This window comes from Schistocerca piceifrons, chromosome 1 (genome assembly GCF_021461385.2).
Source record: "Schistocerca piceifrons isolate TAMUIC-IGC-003096 chromosome 1, iqSchPice1.1, whole genome shotgun sequence".
NCBI classification, from domain to species: domain Eukaryota; kingdom Metazoa; phylum Arthropoda; class Insecta; order Orthoptera; family Acrididae; genus Schistocerca; species Schistocerca piceifrons.
Window position 1 is genome coordinate 1,215,384,139 of NC_060138.1, and position 14,793 is coordinate 1,215,398,931.

Sequence of the window (14,793 nt, forward strand, 5' to 3'; positions counted from 1 at the left end):
TCGCTTACTACTGACTCCTACGAACGCTAAAGTGCGATCCCTCCTGCCAACAATGCTTTCTGGTGCAAAGAATCGCTGCTACCATTACAAAATGTACCAGTGCGCGGTCTTCCCCGCTCTTTTCTTAAAATGTATCAATGCGCGGTCTCTCCCGCCCTTTTTAAAATTATGTCAATTTGCGGTCTCTCTTGCAACAATACTTTGGTGCAGACATTCCCTGCTACCACAGTTATTTCCAACATGACAAATATTAACTATTGCTACTTAATTCTATTAATAAAATATAAACATTTTTCATAAATTGTGGTTTGACAATAGACAATAGAAATATACACGTCTTACACCCTACTGGCTACAAGGTTGGTAAGAAGATCTTGCGACAGGGCGTTCCATTCTCCAACAGCGCGACTGAGAGTTGCTGTATCTTGACGTGCAACAAACAGTAAGTCTCCCTAATAAAAACCGGACAAGTGCGAATAGAGTTTGCACTCTGAAATTTATGGTAAGGTCTTATGGGACCGAACTGCTAAGGTCATCAGTCCTTAAGGTTACAGACAATTTCAACTAACTTAAACTAACTTACGCTAAGGTCTAAACACAGACACCCATGCCCGAGAGAGGAGTCGAACCTCCGACTGGGGCAGCCGCGCGGACCGTGACAAGGCGCCTCAGACCGTCCGGCTACCCCGCGCGGCCTCGCACTCTCAGACTTCCGCACAAACTTAACTACCGGTATGCATATTGATTTTTCGTCTATAGGTTTTGTGGGAGTAAGTTTGTGAGTGTCAAAACATGTGCCATATGGCTGTATCTTTTGATTGCGTTCATTTATCATCTTACGTTTTTTACATCGCCAGTGTACCGTAGACGTAAGTAGTTGACATAAATATCAACTTGATGCTCAGAAAAAACAGGGTATTAACGTACTGACATACATACAGATAGACAACAAAAATTGGTTCAAATGGCTCTGAGCACTATGGTACTGAACATCTGAGGTCATCAGTCCCCTAGAACTTAGAACTACTTAAACCTAACTAACCTAAGGACACCACACACATCCATGCCCGAGGCGGGATTCGAACCTGCGACCGTAACGGTCGCGCGGTTCCAGACTGAAGTTTCTAGAACCGCTTGGTCACAGCGGCCGGCTAGACAACAAAGTGATCCTATAAGGGCTCCGTTTCTATCGACTGACGTACGAAACACTAAAAATGAATAAACCTCTGATGGAGAAGGAGTACAGTGTCTCAATAATGTTGACGGTGTGTGTACAGTGTTCAAAGATTTGGAGGTCAGTACGCATATCCAACACTGTGTCTTCCCACACCCTTAAAACAATCATGTTCGACAATGTTCGTGTGTACTGTACGTGATCCCACCTTTCACCATATCAGGGTATGTCCAAAATCACTACTTCGACTGCGTCTGCTCTCAGTCGAGAAGGGCATGCGGCCCCACTTTTCTTTGATTCTGTCCCTACGCTCTTGGCTCCATCGCTGCGGATGCGCGGTTGTCATTGGAGCACAGTGTACTGGTCGTCGGGCAGACAGGCCATCTCATGCAGTCAGTGTGCCACTGTGGAACATGAGACTGCGCGCCTTGTAGTCCCCTTAGCCGCAGTTTGACGTGGACAAGAGTCAGTTGCACAATGTAACGGTCATCTGCTGCTGTAGTTGACCGTGGCCATACAGCTTCTCTCCTTCGGGCAGCAGTGCCGTGCACGTGAAACAATGCTGTGACCAGTACCAACCAAACTCCTGGGATACACTAGTCACACTTGGTCCTTCTTGCAGATTCCCGATGGTTTCGCCCGTGTGAAGTCGCTCAGACACTGTCTCCGGACCACGTTGTAATGAAGAACACCACCATAGTGCGCCGTAACCGCTCCCTGACTGAAACACACTGTGTTTTTCCGTCTCTTCAACTGCCTCGTGGCCCCATTTGGCGCTGCTACCCTCACACCTAAGTGACGTACAACTTCCTGTGCACGACTGGGAGACCTTTGGCAACATGCTCCCGCTCTTTCATTCATTTACAACGAGTAGTTAAAAATGGTATGCTACTTGATCTAAGTGGTGCAGAGCAGTGTGTCTTGGTTACACCGTACTGCAACGATCGGATAAAGTTTTAGATGATGTATGCAACAAGTGTACCGGCTAACTATCTGTCTTACAGCTAATGCATGATTCCAGTCCACTTCGGCGGCTATCGTAGTTATCATCAGCAGCCATTTGATAAGCACTGCTCGATAAAAGTCCACCCTAGACCCACGCATTACGGCTTTCAGATGTACGCACGCTTTCCAACGCCATCTATACATCTTGCTAGGCCCGTAGCCGCTGTCTTTTCTTATGTGTTGGAATCCACTAAACGATTTCTCTGGTCTACCAATAATCCATTCTCTTAAATATATGTCCCACAAGCCTCATTTTCATTATCATTAGAATCGATCATGTCTTCCACTTCGATATGTTCCGTGACTCATTTATTTGTTTTCCTCCCTCTGCCAGCAATTCTCAACAAGCGTCACTCAATCGTTTGCCGAGGGGCCCTCCGTTTTTGAAAATTTTTTGTGGCAGAAGATGATGATGTTTGCACGGTTATCAGCGCCCGTACAAATTTCCAACCTTTGCTCACCCAGTCTCGCCACTTGCATGAATTATGATGAAATGATGAGGACAACACAAACACTCAGTCATCTCGAGGCAGGTGAAAATCCCTGACCCCGCCGGCAATCAAACCCGGACTCTATGCTCGGGAAGCGGTAGATGGCCATGCATGAGAACAGTGTTCTAAGTCTACACTGGTAAAATAGCGTAGACGTTTCTTCTCAGTCACACTGCCAGCTCCGTTTTTAAAACTCTACTTAGTTTACTCGTATCTTACCTTATGGGTCCCTGGTTTGTCAGTTAGAGGTGGGACTCCGTCACCTCCAAAGGTCCGAGGCATTTTGCTCTGATTGTTGCCAGTATCATATTTAAAGTACCAGGGAAGCAGGTTGCTAGCCTTACTTGCCCCGAGTCCCATTGAGTTTTACCCCTAACGGTTGAGGGACTAACCGATGGATTTGGTAGTCTTTGCCGTATGAGCACAAAGGTGACCAAGACTTAGTAACGAGATGGGGAGCTATTAATATCAATGGGGGCTACTCTGGGAAGAAGGTAGAGCTGGCAGAGGCTGCAAGTAAGATGGGGCTGGGCGTTTTAGCTGTTAGTGACATTCGGGTAAGGGGTTAGAAAGAAGAGGAAGTGGGAGAATACAAGGTCTACCTGTCTTGAGTCAAAGCAGGAATAGCACAATGGGGTGTGGGGCTTTACATCAGGAAAGAAATGGAACCCAGCGTAGTTGCAGTAAGGTATGTAAACGAACGAATGATCTGGATAGATTTGACAGTGTCTGGCAAGAAAATTAGGATTGTGTCAGTATATTCGCATTGTGAAGATGGATAGTTTTTATGAGGCACTCAGTGATGTTGTTAGAGTAAAGAACAAGGACAGTGTACTGCTCATGGGTGATTTTAATGCCAGGATTGGAAATCGAATAGAAGGATATGAAAAGGTTATGGGTAAATTTGGAGAGGATATGGAGGCCACAGGAACGGGAAACAACTCTTGGATTTCTGTGCCAGTATGGGCTTAGTAATCACAAACTCCTTTTTTAAACATAAGAACATTCACCGGTATACTTGGGAAGGCAGGGGAACCAGATCTGTCATTGACTACATAATAACAGATCAGGAATTCAGGAAGGCTGTGAGGAACACACGTGTATTCAGGGGATTCTTTGATGACACTGATCATTATTTAATCTGCAGTGAAATTGGGATTGTGAGGCCGAAAGTGCAGGAGGTCAGGTCCATATGTAGGAGGATAAGAGTGGAGAAATTTCAGGATAAGGAAATCAGGCACAAGTGCATAACAGTGATCTCAGAAAGGTACCAGTTAGTTGAATGTAGTCAATTACAGTCATTGGAAAAGGCGTGGACAAGGTACAGGGACACGGTACTAGAAGTGGCTAAAGAATGTCTTGGAACAGTAGTGTGTAAAAGTAGGATGAAGCAAACAGCTTGGTGGAATGACACAGTCAAGGCAGTCTGTAAAAGGAAAAAGAAGGCGTATCAAAAATGGCTACATACTAGAACTCGGGTAGACAGAGAAAGTTATGTTGAAGAAAGAAACAAAGCCAAACAGATAATTGCAGCATCCAAGAAGAAATCTTGGGAAGACTTTGGAAACAGGTTGGAGACTATGGGTCAAGCTGCTGGAAAACCATGCTGGAGTGCAATTAGCAGCCTTCGAAAGGGAGGTAAGAAGGAAATGACAAGTATTTTGGACAGGTCAGGAAATCTGCTGGTGAATCTTGTGGATGCCTTGGGCAGATGAAGAGAATATTTTGAAGAGTTGCTCAATGTAGGTGAAAATACGATCAGCAATGTTTCAGATTTCAAGGTAGAATGGGATAGGAATGATGATGGAAACAGGATCACATTTGAGGAAGTGGAGAAAATGGTCAATAGATTGCAGTGGAATAAAGCAGCTGGGGTGGATGAAATTAAGTCGGAACTCATCAAATACAGTGGAATGTCAGGTCTTAAATGGCTACACAGGGTAATTGAAATGGCCTGGGTGTCGGGACAGGTTCCATCAGACTGGAAAAAAGCAGTAATCACACCAATCTTTAAACATGGAAACAGAAAAGATTGTAACAACTACAGAGGTATCTCTTTAATCAGCGTTGTGGGTAAAATCTTCTCAGGTATCGTTGAAAGGAAAGTGCGAATATTAGTTGAGGACCAATTGGATGAAAATCAGTGTGGGTTTAGGCCTCTTAGAGGTTGTCAGGACCAGATCTTTAGCTTACGGCAAATAATGGAGAAGTGTTCTGAGTGGAACAGGGAATTGTATCTATGCTTTATAGATCTAGAAAAGGCATATGACCGATTTCCTAGCAGGAAGTTATTGACTGTTCTACGAGATTGTGGAATAGGAGGCAAACTTTTGCAAGCAATTAAAGGTCTTTACATGGATAGTCAGGCAGCAGTTATAGCTGACGGTAAATTGAGTTCATGGTTCAGAGTAGTTTCAGGGGTAAGAAAAGGCTGCAACCTGTCTCCACTGTTGTTCATATTATTTATGGATCATATGTTGAAAACAATAGACTGGCTGGGTGACATCAAGATATGTGAACACAAAATAAGCAGTCTCGCATATGCTGATGACTTAGTTGTGATGGCAGATTCGACTGAAAGTTTGCAAAGTAATATTTCAGAGCTAGATCTCCAAAACGAAAGTAATGTCAGTGGGAAAGAAATATAAACGGATTGAGTGCCAAATAGGAGGAACAAAGAACAGGTGGACGGTTTCAAGTACTTAGGATGCATATTCTCACAGGATGGCAACATAGTGAGAGAACTGGAAGCGAGGTGTAGCAAAGCTAATGCAGTGAGCGCTCAGCTACGATCTACTCTCTTCTGCAAGAAGGAAGTCAGTACCAAGACTAAGTTATCTGTGCACCGTTCAATCTTTCGACCAACTTTGTTGTATGGGAGCGAAAGCTGGGTGGATTCAGGTTACCTGATCAACAAGGTTGAGGTTACGGATATGAAAGTAGCTAGGATGATTACAGGTACTAGTAGATGGGAACAATGGCAGGAGGGTGTCCACAATGAGGAAATCAAAGAAAATCTGGGAATGAACTCTATAGATGTACAAGTCAGGACGAACGGGCTTAGATGGTGGGGTCGTGTTACACGCATGGGAGAAGCGAGGTTACCCAAGAGACTCATGGATTCAGCAGTAGAGGGTAGGAGAAGTCGGGGCAGACCAAGGAGAAGGTACCTGGATTCGGTTAAGAATGATTTTGAAGTAATAGGTTTAACATCAGAAGAGGCACCAATGTTAGCACTGAATAGGGGATCATGGAGGAATTTTATAAGGGGGCTATGCTCCAGACTGATCGCTGAAAGGCATAATCAGTCTTAAATGATGATGATGATGATGATGATGACTTAGTTTACTAAGGGAACAGCAAGCCTTTGTTTTTACTGTCCATTATGTCTCCTACCATAAATACACCTATTAATTAACTTAACTGTGTTGTGAATTTATGTTATTTTTGTGGATATATTGCCTACACATTAGTTTTGTTTTGATATAGCTGATTTGAGGGCTACTTTGAAACTTACTCAAGTTGTTACATTTGCTGTTGTAGTGGAGAGACACAGTAGAATTTTATCGGAGAAACGAAAGTGGTTCAGACGTGTTACATTGACAGGCATTTCGTCTTGATGTTCCCAGTTCAAGTAGCTGGAAACTTACTCTAGAACAGCTGAGAGTGGTTTTAGTGATACTGAATCTCTTTCTCTAACTCCTCTTTGAGTTCTGCGGTTCTAAGTATAATGATAAGGACCGATGCAAGACATAACACTGCGTGAGTGTTCTTCAGCAGCTGGATACTAATTGTACAGATTTTATTTAAACGGAATCAAAAGCTTGTAGATAGCTTGTGGTTCGAAGACAAAATGATAAATGGAGCACACTGCATAGATCTATGATTCCAGTCATTGCCAGTAGTTCGTTATGCTATATCCCCTTCTAAAGCCAAGTTAACACTGAAAACTTTTTCTGTGCGATTGGCAATCTGGGTCAATATACCTACATCATCACTTAAGCAACTTCTTACTTGTCCTGAGAAGCCCAAGGGAAAACTATTCATGGCTCCAAAGCCAAAAATAATCGGATTCTGAGGACTGTCACGTTAATAACCAATGGTGCTAACCGATGGTCTAAGGAGGCAGCAGTGTGCCTAATGATTAGCTCTAACGGAGGCGGGTGCAATGAACTGCAGGGCATTGCTAGTGTTTACTCTGAACGAAATCCGGATGACCTGACGTTGATCTGAACTCATATTCTTTTTTCATTTTCCCAGTCCTAGTATTTGGAAACTTCCGCAGGGCTGATGAGAACACTTTTGGTGATATAGAACCTCCCTGCAGGCTTCCTGTGAATTTCTTACTGTGCTGATGAAGTATACTAGGAACTGTAGCACTGACATATACTCGTATATTCTTCAATATACTGAGTTAAGTTAAATCAGTGCCCAGTTTCTGAAGGGTTGATAATATAGAGTTTATTTCAACTGAGTCTACAGCTTTCTCGAAATGTATGAACTGGAGGCAAATCAGTAATTCCTACTCCCTACCATTCGTTTCATGACGTGCCAGTGCTTCATCGTGCCTTATCCAGTTCTAAAGCCCTCCGCCCCTGTTGGTTCCCTGGTTTTGATGTGAGTCCTCGGTGCGGTGGTCTACACTGTGCTGCACAGATGAATTAGAATATACATTTTCATTAGTCTGTACAAAGTTATATAATGCTCAAATAGCTTGCACTGTCACATCGATTTTCCTCTCGTCACAATCCACTGAAGTATCCTACACCTGCAACTACCACGTTTACATACCAAAAGAACGTTCATCAAATCTTCTTTCCCTAGGTAATCTGATTTAAATCTGAATGAAATGTGCTCTTTTCATTGGTTAAGCATCTACAATGATGTGATCTCATTTTGTGTTCGTGAGAGGGAAAGTTTCATCTGGAGCAAGATAATAATGAGATAATTATAAAACAGTCTACATGACAAAGCCACGTTTATTACAGAGTGATCACTTTCGGTAATCATGTGATGATCCTCAGACCTTCGAATCCACGTTTATGGACAATGGTGCAGGAACCGCTGAAACACGATAGTCAACTGCAGCTGAGCAGTCACCTATTGTCGTTCAGCGGTTCCTGCATCGTGTACAGCCATTGTCCATAAATGTGGTTTCGAAGGTCTGAGGATCATCACATGATTACCGAAAGTGATCACTCTGTAATAAACGGACCCTATGCGACCTAGACTGTTTTATAATTAATTTCAAGTATTCTATTTGGATCGCTGATATACTCCAACAATGTTTCCATAAGCCTTTATTTACACGCCATTGATAGCAGAGTTTCGACCTTGCCTCATTTAAGTTTGTGATCTAGACTGCTCTGTGCCGGCCGAAGTGGCCGTGCGGTTAATGGCGTTGCAGTCTGGAACCGCAAGACCGCTACGGTCGCAGGTTCGAATTCTGCCTCGGGCATGGATGTTTGTGATGTCCTTAGGTTAGTTAGGTTTAACTAGTTCTAAGTTCTAGGGGACTAATGACCTCAGCAGTTGAGTCCCATAGTGCTCAGAGCCATTTGAACCATTTAGACTGCTCTGTGGACTGTTTTATACGTTGAAGACGGCTTTGCAACGCTGTGGACTTGTTTCAATTATTCATCTCCGCTGACATTCACTTCCAGAACGGCCTGTTTCGTTCCGCCGGTCTCTATGTTATCACCAGTGCGAGTTATCATAAACTGTTTTCTATCTACGCAGAGAAGGATAGATGTCTCCTACCCAAAGTCAACTGATAAAAATAATCCATCTACATCCGAAACAGCGGAAAACACTGTGGAGGGGAAACATGTATAGCTATACATTGTTGATCCAGATGTAGTAGGAGCTTTAACTTCGATGTGATTTTTGTCTAAGCTACCGGTACAAAAAAATCAAATGGCTCTGAACACTATGCGACTTAACTTCTGAGGTCATCAGTCGCCTAAAACTTAGAACTAATTAAACCTAACTAACCTAAGGACATCACACACATCCATGCCCGAGGCAGGATTCGAACCTGCGACCGTAGCGGTCACGCGGTTCCAGACTGAAGCGCCTTTAACCGCACGGCCACACCGGCCGGCCGCTACCGGTACAATTCTTAGTAAAGCTCGGCAGCATTCTTCCAAATTTCTTGAGCGACTCTTGGTAAATAGTCAGGTTGTAAACACTCCTTTGGCGTTTCAGCTACGATTTTTTGAGTGATTGAGTGTTCGAGAAAGATATAAAAGCCGCGCGGGATTAGCCGAGCGGTCTCAGGCGCTGCAGTCATGGACTGTGCGGCTGATCCCAGCGGAGGTTCGAGTCCTCCCTCGGGCATGGGTGCGTGTGTTTGTCCTCAGGATAATTTAGGTTAAGTAGTGTGTAAGCTTAGGGACTGATGACCTTAGCAGTTAAGTCCCATAAGATTTCACACACACACGAAGAAATAAAAGGAAAGTAGGATGCATATTGCACCCTTCACACTTTAAAAGCATTATGACCATTGGCATTAATAAACCAGCAAGGATGCACCTAACAACATATTTCAGACTTTTGTTGGTTATCATTAATTATGTTGCCTAAAGCCAGAACGCCTTCATCCTTCGAAGAAGGTATGATACCACATTACTGCGCCGGGCCACTTGTATTGGCATTGAGTCACATGCACGCCACGCCGCTGCTATTTTTTTGATACGCCAGACGTCACGTCACTAGTCACATCACGCCTTGGACTCGTCGACAACAGACCTTTGCTTCCTGTGACTGTCCCCACATTCCGCTCTCTTCGATACCATCACTGCCCTAGCTGGTGGACTGCCCTCGGTTTATTCTTCAGGAAAATAAGTAAATAAATAAGGTATTCATCATTCAGGAGGAGACGAGATGTTAAGGATTCTGAAATTTGTGTGACTCCTACAGTCATATTCAAAGTTCAGTGAATTTTCCACAGCATTCGAAATGCACCAACTATAGACGTTGTAGCAGCAAGCGATTTCACCTCTTAACGCATAAAAAACTTTTAGAAAAAGAAAACAGGTGATTATAAGAATTTTCTTTAATACCTCTAATACGAGATATTTTGTGCGGCACAAAAGCAGCAGTTAAACGTTTTCAGTAGCTGCGCCACTCCACATTCCTCTTGAGACTTCTTCAATGCTCGATCTCTCTGTTGGGATCTTCTTCAAGATTGCACTGGTATCCCTGGATGGTTGAACATCGTTTTGCTTGTGCTCTGAACATTATGCTGAATTAATAGAACACTCACTCGGTTGTTTCAAAACTAGTATAAAATAGATGAATCACAGAAGGAACAATTAACATTTTAGGTAATAAAGATGCACACAAAGTACAACCATAGCAAAATATAAATGTGCCTTGAAGATACAGTTAATTCAGTAAACTAATTACTGAAGACATTCTGTAACAACACCGCAGTTATGAAGTGTCAGACAATTGGAAAGGCCACAGAGGGGAAAACCGTTATATTATTCATATAAACAAGCGAGCAGGAGTGATGTCCATATCACCGAATAATTATTCTGACCCCAAATATCTATAAACGCAGTTAATAACTTAGGTGGTACGAAACACTCTTTTGAGAGAATCAGTGGGGAAAAATGAAAGAAAGGGTAAGGGTGCATGTCCCACTGATGACGTGGTTATTAGACATGGAGAGCGAGCACAAATTTCACAACGACGCTGAAACAAATTCGCCATGATTTTATCAGAGGGTCCATCAAGGCTTTTGTCTTAAGTGTGTACGGCTGGAAAGTTTAAATTTGAAACTGAATTCGTCAACTAAGTTTAACGCCCAACACAAACGCAGCGAGAGGGAACCTCCTACCACACATAGATGCCGTATAGCATTACATGCTTGCACCCAGCAACTGTCTGGTCACTGTGAATTGTTAGACTAGAACGCAACGTTGGCAAAACGTTAAATAAAAAATAACAGTCATTTACTACAGTTACATGTTTACCAATAATACTTCACTTTAGTGTGACGAAGAGGAGAGGAACTGATCTAAACTACCTCAGTGAACAATGGCTAATTTAACAGTAGTTCAGCCTGGACCGATGCCAGACACAAAATATAAGTTCGTGCTCAATTAATGATAAACTCTGCGACACTCGGCGTTGACTCTGTGGTGACTGCTGGAGGCAGCTCGTTGGTAACTGCTCAGCGGCTGCTGTATCTGCGACAGCTGGCCAGGCGAAATGGTGCAGACGCTTAAATCTGTAGTCACCGGAAGAATGTTCACCTGCGAACTATTTGTCAGATGAAGGAAGTAGTCCCTGGTAGTATCGCCTTCTCTGCCGCGAGGTACAGCTATCCGCATGGCTAGGACTACTTTTAAGTCTTGTCGCGGAAGCGTAATAAGGTTCCCTGTATGTGCGCCATCTGTGTGGCTACTGATCGTTACTATGTGGCGCTATGCTGAAGACTAGCCTGGCATGTGGCTACATGTTAAAGTAACGTGTTTTTTTTTTTAAATTTTTTAGCACTTGCAACCTGCGCCCTCATTTATTACCTGGATGTATTACAATCTCTGATGTCTTAACAGATGTTCTACCGTCCTGTCCCTTCTCCTTATCAGTGTTTTCCACATATTCCTTTCCTTACCGGTTCTGCTCACAACCTCCTCATTCCTTACCTTATCAGTCCACTTTATTTTAACATTCTTCTGTAGCACCCCATCTCAAATGATTCGATTCTCCTCTTTTCTGTTTTTCCCACAGTCCATGTTTCACTACCTTACAATGCTGTCCTCTAAACTTACATTCTCAGAAATTTTTTCCTCAAAGTAAGACCTATGTTTGATACTAGTAGAATTCTCTTAGCCAGGAATGCTCTGTTTGCTAGCGCTACTCTGCTTTTGATGTCCTTCTTGCTTTGTCTGTCATGGTTTATTTTGCTGCCTAGGTAACAGAATTCCTGTAGTTCATCTGCCTCGTGATCACCAATCCAGATGTTCAGTCTCTCGGTGTTCTTATTTCTAATACTTCCGATTACTTTTGTCTTTTTTTCGATTTACACTCAGTCCATATTTTGTACTCATTAGACAGTTCATTCAGTTCAGCAGATCCTGTAATTCTTCACTTTCACTGAGAATAACAGTGTGATCAGCGAATATTATCCTTTCACCTTGAATTTTAATTGCACTCTTGGGACGGCGTTACAGCAGAAATGAATCTTTCATTCTGAAATCGAATATAGGCATTCCGAAACTTACGATTGTATCGCATATCGGGACATTTGTGCGCACTGCTGTTATTTTCGTGCAGTCATCTTACCTGTTGAGCAATGCAAGATCGTCTGTTGGTCTGTCCTCACACATTCAGTTCTATTTGTATCTCTGTCGAACTTCCAAATTTCTAAAAGTTACTGGCAGATTAGAACTGTGCGCCGGACCGAGACTCGAACTCGGGACCTTTGCCTTTCGCGGGCAAGTGCTCTACCATCTGAGCTACCTAAGCACGACTCACGACCCGTCCTCACAGCTTTAATTCCGCCGGTACCTCGTCTCCGGGTTCGAATCTCTGTCCGGCACACAGTTTTAATCTGCCAGGAAGTTTCATACCAGCGCACACTCCGCTGCAGAGTGAAAACCTCACTCTTCCAAAAATCTGTTTGGAAAAGTAAGCGTCGATATTCGGTTCTGGATGCGCCACGCAGTCTAAATTTACTAGTGAGTTCAACCCATTGGTGGTTGGCCCGACAGGAATTTCCACTCTGCTGCTGCCGAATGCGAGTCCATTGTGGGAACAATTGAAGATGAACGGTGTACAACTACCCAGCAAAAAGACACACCAGCTTCTTACGGTAGCTCCAATTATTTTTCGTCACCTGTCCGCTCCAGTTTTGGACTTATTGCCACAGATTGTTACGAATAGACGGATATGTCTTAAGACGGGAAACTGAATTTTTGGTGGTCATTATCCTCGTCAAGTGATCGGTAAGTTTTGTGTAAGATCTCCAGTGTTTTACGAATTTATGGTGAACTGAAAGTAGTGTCCGTGTTTCTCCTCGTCCACTGTCTCTTCAGCGAAGCAGACACAGCGCTAGAGGGCCAGCAACAGCAACAGGTGAGGGCGGCGCTGGCACCCCAGTCCTTCTCACGGGCTGGGCTCGCAGGTGCGCGGCGCGCAGGGTGCTTGCACGCAGTGCGTGCGCGGCGGGCAGCCAACCCTGACGGCGACTTCCGCGAAGCGCCGCGTCATCTGCCGCTCCGACACACTGCCCCCCTAGTGGCGGGAAGCTCACCTGTGCCAGCCACATCCTGACCGGACCCTGCGGTACTACTAGCAAGTCTGCTATCTTCTGCTGAGTGAGCGTGTATCACACATTACATTGCAGCCAGGCTCCATAGGTTTCAGATGAAGCGAGGGCTTTACCGTCAGTTGGTTACAACTGCGGCTGCCAGGTTGTGTCTGGCCAAAGATATACGACACCGGCCTGTCCGGCTCTCGTTTGACTTTCAGTATTGGAGTACAGAATGCAAAACTAGGGCCCGTTGCAGGCTAGTCACGTGAGGGCTATAAATAAGAATAGGAAGATGTGCAAGGATATACTGTGTAGATATACCAACTGTCAAGAGTTCCACGAAATGGCTTTCCAAGAAAAATAACGTTCGTGATAACGTGAGCTCAAATGAGAAATATTGTCACGTAGAAGAAGGTGTAATTAGATGCATGACGAACACTAACTTCACTTGTTGTTGTTGTTGTTGTTGTGGTCTTCAGTCCTGAGACTGGTTTGATGCAGCTCTCCATGCTACTCTATCCTGTGCAAGCTTTTTCATCTCCCAGTACCTACTGCAACCTACATCCTTCTGAATCTGCTTAGTGTATTCACCTCTTGGTCTCCCTCTACGATTTTTACCCTCCACGCTGCCCTCCAATACTAAATTGGTGATCCCTTGATGCATCAGAACATGTCTTACCAACCGATCCCTTCTTCTGGTCAAGTTGTGCCACAAACTTCTCTTCTCCCCAATCCTATTCAATACTTCGTCATTAGTTATGTGATCTACCCATCTAATCTTCAGCATTCTTCTGTAGCACCACATTTCGAAAGCTTCTATTCTCTTCTTGTCCAAACTATTTATCGTCCATGTTTCACTTCCATACATGGCTACACTCCATACGAATACTTTCAGAAATGATTTCCTGACACTTAAATCAATACTGGATGTTAACAAATTTCTCTTTTTCAGAAACGCTTTCCTTGCCATTGCCAGCCTACATTTTATATCCTCTCTACTTCGACCATCATCAGTTATTTTGCTCCCCAAATAGCAAAACTCCTTTACTACTTTAAGTGCCTCATTTCCTAATCTAATTCCCTCAGCATCACCCGACTTAATTCGACTACATTCCATTATCCTTGTTTTGCTTTTGTTGATGTTCATCTTATATCCTCCTTTCAAGACACTGTCCATTCGGTTCAACTGCTCTTCCAAGTCCTTTGCTGTCTCTGACAGAATTACAATGTCATCGGCGAACCTCAAAGTTTTTATTTCTTCTCCATGAATTTTAATACCTACTCCGAATTTTTCTTTTGTTTCCTTTACTGCTTGCTCAATATACAGATTGAACAACATCGGGGAGAGGCTACAACCCTGTCTTACTCCCTTCCCAACCACTGCTTCACTTTCATGTCCCTCGACTCTTATAACTGCCATCTGGTTTCTGTACAAATTGTAAATAGCCTTTCGCTCCCTGTGTTTTACCCCTGCCACCTTTAGAATTTGAAAGAGAGTATTCCAGTCAACATTGTCAAAAGCTTTCTCTAAGTCTACAAATGCTAGGAACGTAGGTTTGCCTTTCCTTAATCTTTCTTCTAAGATAAGTCGTAAGGTCAGTATTGCCTCACGTGTTCCAGTGTTTCTACAGAATCCAATCTGATCTTCCCCGAGGTTGGCTTCTACTAGTTTTTCCATTCGTCTGTAAAGAATTCGTGTTAGTATTTTGCAGCAGTGGCTTATTAAACTGATAGTTTGGGAATTTTCACATCTGTCAACACCTGCTTTCTTTGGGATTGGAATTGTTATATTCTTCTTGAAGTCTGAGGGTATGTCGCCTGTTTCATACATCTTGCTCACCAGATGGTAGAGTTTT